The sequence below is a fragment of the Pan troglodytes genome, chromosome 13 (assembly GCF_028858775.2).
Source record: "Pan troglodytes isolate AG18354 chromosome 13, NHGRI_mPanTro3-v2.0_pri, whole genome shotgun sequence".
Lineage (NCBI taxonomy): Eukaryota > Metazoa > Chordata > Mammalia > Primates > Hominidae > Pan > Pan troglodytes.
In genome coordinates, this window is record NC_072411.2 from 95,758,804 (window position 1) to 95,767,888 (window position 9,085).

General features: G+C 35.4%; 1 pseudogene; it reads right to left on the reverse strand.

The window, feature by feature from the left end:
* Positions 1 to 7,685: 7,685 nt before the first annotated feature.
* On the reverse strand, positions 7,686 to 7,891 carry LOC107973726 (protein transport protein Sec61 subunit gamma-like; annotated as a pseudogene).
* Positions 7,892 to 9,085: the final 1,194 nt, after the last annotated feature.

Consider the following 9,085-nt stretch of genomic DNA (forward strand, 5'->3'; position numbering starts at 1 on the left):
AGGAATTACCGGAACCTTTTCCTTATCTGAAAGACACTTGTAAACTCATGGTTTTCACTCTGTCTACATTTTCAAGACAGCCAAATATTCAACATTAAAACATGACTTTAAAGAAAATAGCAGAGTAAAAATTAAAATGAAATGTTATGGATCTAGTAGTTTTCAAGAAAGATTGTGGGCTGGGCATGGTGGCTCATGTCTGTAATCCCAGCACTTTGGGAGGCCTAGGTGGGTGGATCACCTGAGGTCAGGAGTTCGCGACCAGCCTGGCCAACATAGTGAAACCCCATCTCTACTAAAAATACAAAAATTGGCCAAGTGCGGTGGTGGGCACCTGTAATCCCAGCCACCTGGGAGGCTGATTCAGGAGAATCATTTGAACCTGGGAGGCGGAGGTTGCAGTAAGCCAAGACTGCACCATTGTACTCTAGCCTGGGAAACAAGAGCAAAACCCCATCTAAAAAACAAACAAACAAACAAAAAAACAAAAACAGAATGATTGTGAAGCCGGGGGCATGGTGGCTCTTGCCTGTAATCCCGCCAATTTGGGAGGCTAAAGCAGGAGAATCACTTGAGGTCAGGAGTTTGAAACCAGCCTGGCCAACATGATAAAACTCCATCTCTACTAAAAATACAAAAATTAGCTGGGCATAGCGGCACCACCTGTAATCCCAGCTACTCGGGAGGCTGAGCCACAAGAATCACTTGAACCCAGGAGGCGGAGGTCACCTGAGCTGGGATCACGCCACTACACTCCACCCTGGGCAACAGAGTGAGACTCTATCTCAGAAAAAAAAACAAGCAAGCTGTGAATGAAGGCTTTTTCCAATCAGTTAGGACATTAAATGTCTGAGTACTTTTTTGAGCACTCATTTCAATACCAGTCCTCCAAAATAATGAGTCTACTCTAAAAGAATATAAGTGGGAGCTAAACACTGAACACACATGGACATAACATGGAAACAACAGACATTGCAGGCTATTAGATGAGGTAGGAAAGGCAGAGGCTGTAGGTTGAAAAACTACCTGTTGGGTACTATGCTCACTACGTGGGAGCAAAATATCCATGTAACAAACCTACAAATGTATCTCCATATCTATAATAAAAGTGGATCCTAGGGAAATAGTTACAGAAATTTGGAAAGACAGTTCTGTAAGGATATTAATCACATTATTTGTTATTGCAAAACAATTGGAAGCAACCCAAATTTTGTCAGTGAAGTTTTGGTAAAATAAATTAAGATATATATGTAGGTATATATATACCTATATGTAGATATAGATATATACATACACATATGTATGTATGTATATATATACACATATATACATATATACTTTTGCATACATACATATGATATATATGAGATATATATACACATATATATAATACAACCTTCATTATTTTTAAAATTTTTTCCTAAAAAAAGACTTGCAGTGATTGAGAGAAAGATAAACTCTCAATATTTAATGCAATATTTTGAGGCTTTTTATTTACTATTTCATTGTCTTCTAGCTAAATTGCACATTCCATTGAAAATTTTAATAATCAAACAAATAAATTACTTGCCTAAAGGATTTTATGACCTGCGCAGTAAATTCTTTTATTCTGTTTATTTTCCCAGGCAGTGGCAAATACCCAGACCCTAGGTTTGTGCCTCAGGTATATGGTCTAATAGAAACTCTATTGCACAAAAATATGTTTTCCACAAAAATATGTTTTCCACAGTCTAAAAGGTCTCTGCGGGCAATTGTTCCTGGAAGAGCAACTCTCTGGATTTGCATTGACTTTCAATGATGTTTCCTGCAGGCAGGCAAGACTCTAAACACAGTTTCTCTCATCCAAGCATCTGGTAAATTTTATAGACAGTAGTTTACTGATCATTCTGCCATTGAGTAGATTATTACTGACTGGTATCTTACATTCTTTTATAATGCCCTCCTGTTGAGAAAATCTGGACATGTCAAAATTGAAGCATATTTAGATGTTAAGTGTGTCAGATAATATTAAACAAAAAATCAATAATACAAATTTAAGTTGCACAAGAATTTGAAATCAAACAGCAATGAAACACATAACTATTTCAGTGAAACTTTGAAACTCATACACACGAGAGAGTTTAAAAATTCTCTACTGCTTGTGTAAGAAATTACAACAAATTTAGTGACATAAACGAATGAATTCTCTCACAGTTCTGGAAATCAGAAGTTCTAAATCAGTTTCACTGAGTTAATGGCACGACTTATTCCTTGTAGAGGCTCTGAGGTGAAAATCCTTTTATTGGCCTTTCCTAGCTTCTAAAGTTTCTTTTCTCACATTTCTGGGCTTACCCTTCTTCCAACTTCAAAGCCAGCAGTATAACATCTTTAAATCACTACCTCCCTCTTAACATCTCTTCTGTCTTTCTAATTACTTCCCTCTTATAAGGACTCCTTTGATTAAATCAGAACCACCCACATAATCCAAGATAACCTTTCTGTCCCAAGGTCCTTAATCACACTGGCAGTCTCTTTTCCCATATAAATTAACACTAGTTTCTGTGGATTAGGGCAAAGACGTGGCATATTTATGGCCTACCATAAATCTTTAATATTAGAAATCATTATATATATTTTATGCATAATTTATACATATTTTGGACTATGTACGAAAATATAATTGAAACTCTTTCTACTCAAATATTTGACTTTCACTCAAATCTTGATATTTACTTGGCACTTATTTTTATTTTAATAATATCATGTAACAATTATTAATACTATAATATTTCATCATATTGCATAGGTTCAGCCTTTTGAGAAATGTTTAAGGTGTTAAATACTTATATTTAGATGACTTAGATGACAGAGCAAAATTTTTTCTTTTTCTTTTTTTTTTTTTTAGACAGTCTCACTCTGTAGCCCAGGCTGGAGTGCACTGGCATGATCTCGGCTCACTACAACCTCTGCCTCCTGGGTTCAAGTGATTCTCTTGTCTTCCTGCCTCAGCCTCCTGAATAGCTGGGATTATAGGCACACACCACCACACCCGGCTAATTTTTGTGTTTTTAGTGGAGACAGGGTTTCATCACATTAGCCAGGCTGGCCTTGAGCTCCTGACCTCAAGTGATCCTCCTGCCTTGGCCTCCCAAAGTGCAGAGCAACTTAGGCTGGGATAAGCTTGCATGACTTGTTTCTAACCTACTTGGTTGTCGGTTGAGCTTGCACCTGTAGTCAGCTGGTAGTCTATGGTCATATCCATATATATAGTGGTCAGCTTGGTTTTGAAAAGCTTGATGGAAGTAACTGGGCTGCTCATCTTCAGAAATTTTTGGGGGGTTTTCACATGGAGGTGATCATTGAGTTTAATAGAGTAGCAAAAGATGGCATGTCCCACTACAGAGCACAGGTATGTTTCATGTCTATGCTTGCATCATAAATACTATTGTACCATTTACCAAAGTGAATTATATGGCCAAATCCAGATTAAGGGCAATAAATTCAGAAATATAAAGCTCTTGATGGAACACAGCTCTTGATGGTTTCAAAGTCAAATGACAAAAAGTTGTGCATGCTGGAATTGTAGCCATTTTTGCAATCTACCACACTTAGGATGTTGATTCCTAAACCAATTATGTCAAAGGTAATTGCATTACCATTATCACTGCAGTCAAATACAAGAGTTATTCAAATACTGTAATAGAGTTGGAATTATTTTTTCAAGGTAAAAGTTTTAGGAGCTAGCAAAAGACTTGGGCTAGCAGAGGTGCCTATTCTATTCATCCCTCCCTAAACATTCAAAGGGCATGTGATCTAACAAATAATTTAGAAGCTCTTACCAGAACTTTTAATCTTAAGCCTAGGAAACAAACATCATATTTAGATGTGGAAAATTCCTATGATATAGTTCTAAAAATGTTTTCAATTATCTCCTGTTACCTTGATTCCAGTCCTTCCTAATAATCTTCAAACTGCCTATAACTTACCAATAATTATCAGTAATACAATATTTGTTGTATTCCTTACTTTTTGAGACATTTCTTAATTGAAATATTTTATCTGTATTTTTCTCAATAACTGACCTAAATTTTGTAGCTCATTCTGTTGTAATCCAACATTGAATAAAAATTTGAAATATTTACAAATCCTGCATAGACTGATGTGATTTACAGGTGAAATCCTACTTATCGGATGTTTATTGGAGCTTCTTTAGTGTTAAGATCTATAAATATGTAAAAGGACATGTAGGGATCCCTGATTTTAGCCTGTTAAAAACAAGCATTAAGATCAATTTAATTTGTAAGATGATAAGACAAGACAAAACAAGATAATATAATAAGACAAAAAAGAAAACACCTGTATGTTTTCCTTTTGCACCTATTTTACATGATATTCAGTTGCTGATGTTTCAGCTAAAATCATGAACATGGAAGCTGTATGGTCTTTAAGTTTTGCCATTATGTTTATGAAACAGATCACTGTTTGAAAAATCCAGAACACTAGTCCAATCCCATTGAGCAGTGACTACTATCCTGACTAGATAGTTGTAATGTATACAATAATTAAAATGTTCAGATCGGTTTTATTCTCTGCTAGGTTGTAATAAAGCTTTATGGGTAGCTATAATTAACCTCTATTTATGTTAATTATGAGCTTTTAGGGATCTTGCAATTGTTTACCATGCAATTCTCTTAAAAGATGTCTGAAGCAGCATAAAGAGTATACACAGCAAGACTTGTAGCCATAGTCATTCAGTATGGAAAAATAAAAAGTTGCTAACAGTGACATGCAGAGGTATTTTTTGTTCACTATGAATTATTTAATTTGTTCCCTTATTAGGTATAGGAAGGTCATTTATGGCATCAAATAATTTTCTCAGAATGAGCTCAGGCTCTCAGTGGAGCTCCCAGGCTAACCTATGAAAGGTGGAAGATATTATCAATTTTCTCTACATCCACCATACTATTATTGTCTCCAAGGTTAGATGAAGAGATGTAGCGAAATTCTGCCCCAAATGAGAACATAATGGAGACTAGACCTTTGGGTCGTGTCGTTATATTTCAAGTATCAGGGCTTCGCCTCTACTAGTTCCTTTGTTACATCTGTTCCTAGAGTGCTTTCTTTTTTTGTGGTTCTTATAAGGTCCCTGATATTACCTTTGCCAACATCAAGGGCAGAATCACAATAGAAAGTATAGATGTGTAGCTCAGCAGTGGAAAGTTACTTAAAATAGAACTATTATTTTAAAATTGACATAAGAACCACAGTTTCAATTTACTTTGGATGTGAACACTAAAGTCTTCTGCTTGTATTTCTTTCCCATATATATATATATATGTACATATATATACATATATATGTATATATGTATATATATACACATATATATAGTGATATGTATATCACAACTTATTTTGTCAATTCAAAGTATATCTAACCATAACCCCAATTCATCTGAAAGACATTTATACATTTATAACTTTTAAAATTGAGAAACTTTAGTAACTGCAGGAGACTGAGGTAGAGTTAATGCCAAGTATTGGGGAATTTCTACTGTTATGGGTCAAAACCTCACATTTATTTCCTTAATTACTTCTTCCAGTAGTCTCTACTCTATTTCTATATAGCAGGCACTGTATTTCAGGACCTAGAATTTTTCTTTCCTCAGGCAGCTCTTGCTACCAACTGTTAAATCAGAAATTATGCAGGATTTGAGATATTACCCTGTTAATATAACTGCCACAATTTTATAAACACACATATGTACACACAAACACACACACACATATACATATATATATGTACACACACACACATATATATAGATTCCTGCATATATATGTACATATATGGTATATATGAAGTGTATCTAAAATATATAAATCTCTATATATGTGTGTGTATATCTCTATCTCTGTTTTTATCAATCTGTATCTATTAATAGGAACACCATACTTCTGGATCAGAGAACAGATCTTTTATTTACTCATACCTAGAACAATCTGAGAAGCAGTGGCTGCCCATGCACCAGTTCCCCACAGAGTGAAAAAATGGTAGCAAAATCTACATGCTCTGTCCCCTGTACATGCAGGGCTTTGCACCAGACAAAATGCATCTGGGAATATAAAACCTGGAGCTTATTTAGGGAAGCTGGTACATTACACCATTCTCCCACTGAAGAAGAGTGAGGGAGGCCTTTGTTCTGGAATGTAAACACATCCTCTCTGAGAAAGAGTGAAGGAAGGGGGCTGAGGAGAAGGTCTTTAACTCTCTTTTACTACTCTAAAATATAAACAAGTGACTTGGGATTCATTATCCTTAGAAGGTAAGCAAAAGGATTCAAGGAAGAAGCAATTTTACTTTTCATTGGCAAGAAAAAAAAATCTCTAACTTCAAAGACATGCTTCCCATGCAACCTTCTTTAAACCAAGATACCAGTACTCTTCTCTCTGAAAGCCCTGACCATGCAGAAACATGCAAATATTCATGAAGCCTTATTATCCAACACCACCATAATGTGTGTGATGGTTAATAATGAGTGTCAACTTGATTGGATTGAAGGGTGCAAAGTATTGTTCCTGGGTGTGTCTGTGAGGGTATTGCCAAAGGAAATAAACATTTGAGTCAGTGGACTGGGAGAGGCAGGCCCACCCTCAATCTGGGTGGGCACGATCTAATCAGTTGCCAGCATGGCTAGAATAAAGCAGGCAGAAGAACATGGAAGGACTTGACTTGGTGAATCTCCCAGCCTTCATCTTTCTCCCATGCTGGAGCTTCTTGCCCCAAACATAAGAACTCCAAGTTCTTCAGCTTTTGGACTCTTGGCCTTATACAAGGGATTTGTCATGGCCTCTTGAGCCTTTGGTCACAGACTGAAGGGGGCACTTTTGACTTCCCTAGTTTTTCGGTTTTGGGGCTCGGACTGGGTTCCTTCCTCCTCAGCTTGCAGACGGCCTATTGTGGGACTTCACCTTGTGATCTTTTGAGTCAATTCTCCTAATAAATTCCCCTTCATATATATACATATCCTATTAGCTCTGTCTACTTAGAGAAGCCAGACCAATACAATGTGCTTCCTCATATATTCACCAATCCTGTGCTTCTAAACTCCAAGAAATCCCTCTCTTCTTTTAAACTATAGTCCTCAAATTAATAGCATGTCTCTTCCTCTATCATCCTGGGCAGCCAACAAACAGTTTTCAATAATTTTAAACAATTCTCAAAAGATAACAAGAGCCAGTGCCTTCAAATGATTGGTGATTTCTTCTTTATAAAACCATCCTTAATGAAAGGAAAGTCAAAGTGTGAAAATAGTATGACACAAGACAAAACAAATATGGGATAAATAACAAATTCAGCAGCCCAACAATTTATACTGCCAAAGGTTCCTTCGTTTCAGCCTTGCCTGATAGTAGATCCTCCTCTTACACAATGACTTTTATTACTGAAAATGTAATTTTGCATTGTACAGCCTCCACAAATTCTGATATGAAAATCTTTAAATGTTGTTCTAAGTGTTTAATCAATGTTCTTTGTCTTCTTTCCTTTTTCTTTTCATGTTATTTTAATTTAGAAATAGAAAACATCTTGGAAGAAATAAAAAGGAAGAAACCACAAAATATTCAGCAAATTTTCACTCCATGAACTTCTCAAACCCTCACTTGTTCACCCATCCCTAAAATGGAAAATACTCCTCCAAAACATATTCAGCTACCAGCAATTATGTTATTAATAGGAATATGAACCAATTACACAGAAAATCCAATGAATCCCATTATAGCAAATCTTATTGCTGTTGCTATGGCAATCTTCTGAAATTCTTTTCTATCAGGTTCGGAGCATCTTTAACCAGCTGAACTGAGTCCTTTACAAACTGCCAACTTGGCTCAACAAACTGTATTACATGATCCATGATTGCCTGTACCAGCTAAGATGCCCAAACCATGTTCTTTCATTTGAGGAGACAATCAAATATTTTTCAACAGGGTTGTGTCCATAATGGTAATTTATAGTAATTATTTCAGTGGCAATTGGGTCAAAATATTAATGTGGATACATAGGAGACTGGGAAAACACAGCAGAGAATATTGCAATAGTCTAGGTATAAGACCATAAATTCATAAATCATTCTAGCAATGAGAATAATAAAAAGATGACTTTGAAAGTAGGAGACATTTGAAAATAGTAACTCATACATGAGTTTTCAAGTATGGGATAGTTAAAATTCAAAATCAACAACACTTATGTAGTGAGAATAATGAAAATATCCTTGATTACACGTAAAGGAAAAACAGAATAGAGAACCCAGAAATAAATCCATGCATTTACAGTTAACCTGTTTTAGACAAAGTTGACAAAAATATACATTGTGGTAACATATATCTCTTCAATAAATGGTATTGTAAAAACAGGATATCCATATGCAGAAGAATAAAATTAAACCCCCATTTCTTGCCACATAAAAATTAAATCAAAATAAATTAAAGACTTAAATCTAAGACTGGAAACTATAAAACTACCAGAAGAAAACACTGGGGAAATGCTTCAGGACATTTGAGCAAAGATGTCTTGAGTAAGACCTCAAAAGCACAGGCACTCAAAGCAAAAATGGACAAATGAGATCCCATCAAGCTTACAAGCTTTTGCATAACACAGGAAATTATTAACAGAATGAAGGACAATCTACAGAATGGAAGGAAATATTTTAAAACTATTCAAATGGCAAGGAGCTGGCCAACAGGTATATGAAAGCATGCTTAACATAACCAATCATCAGAGAAATATAAATCAAATAAGTTTTATCCAAAAGATAAAAAATAAAAAAGCTAACAAGGATGTGAAGACAAATGAATCTTTGTACACTGTTGGTAGGAATGTAAATTAGTAAAACCACTATCGAGACCAATATGGAGGTTCCCCTAAAAACTATAGATAGAACTACTTGATGATCCAGAAATCCCACTGCTGAACACATATTCAAAGAAAATAAATCAATATATTAAAGAGATATCTGCATTCTCATTTTTATTGCAGCACTATTCACAATAGCCAAAATATTGAATGAAACTAAGTGCCCATCAACAGATAAAAAGATAAAGAAAATGTC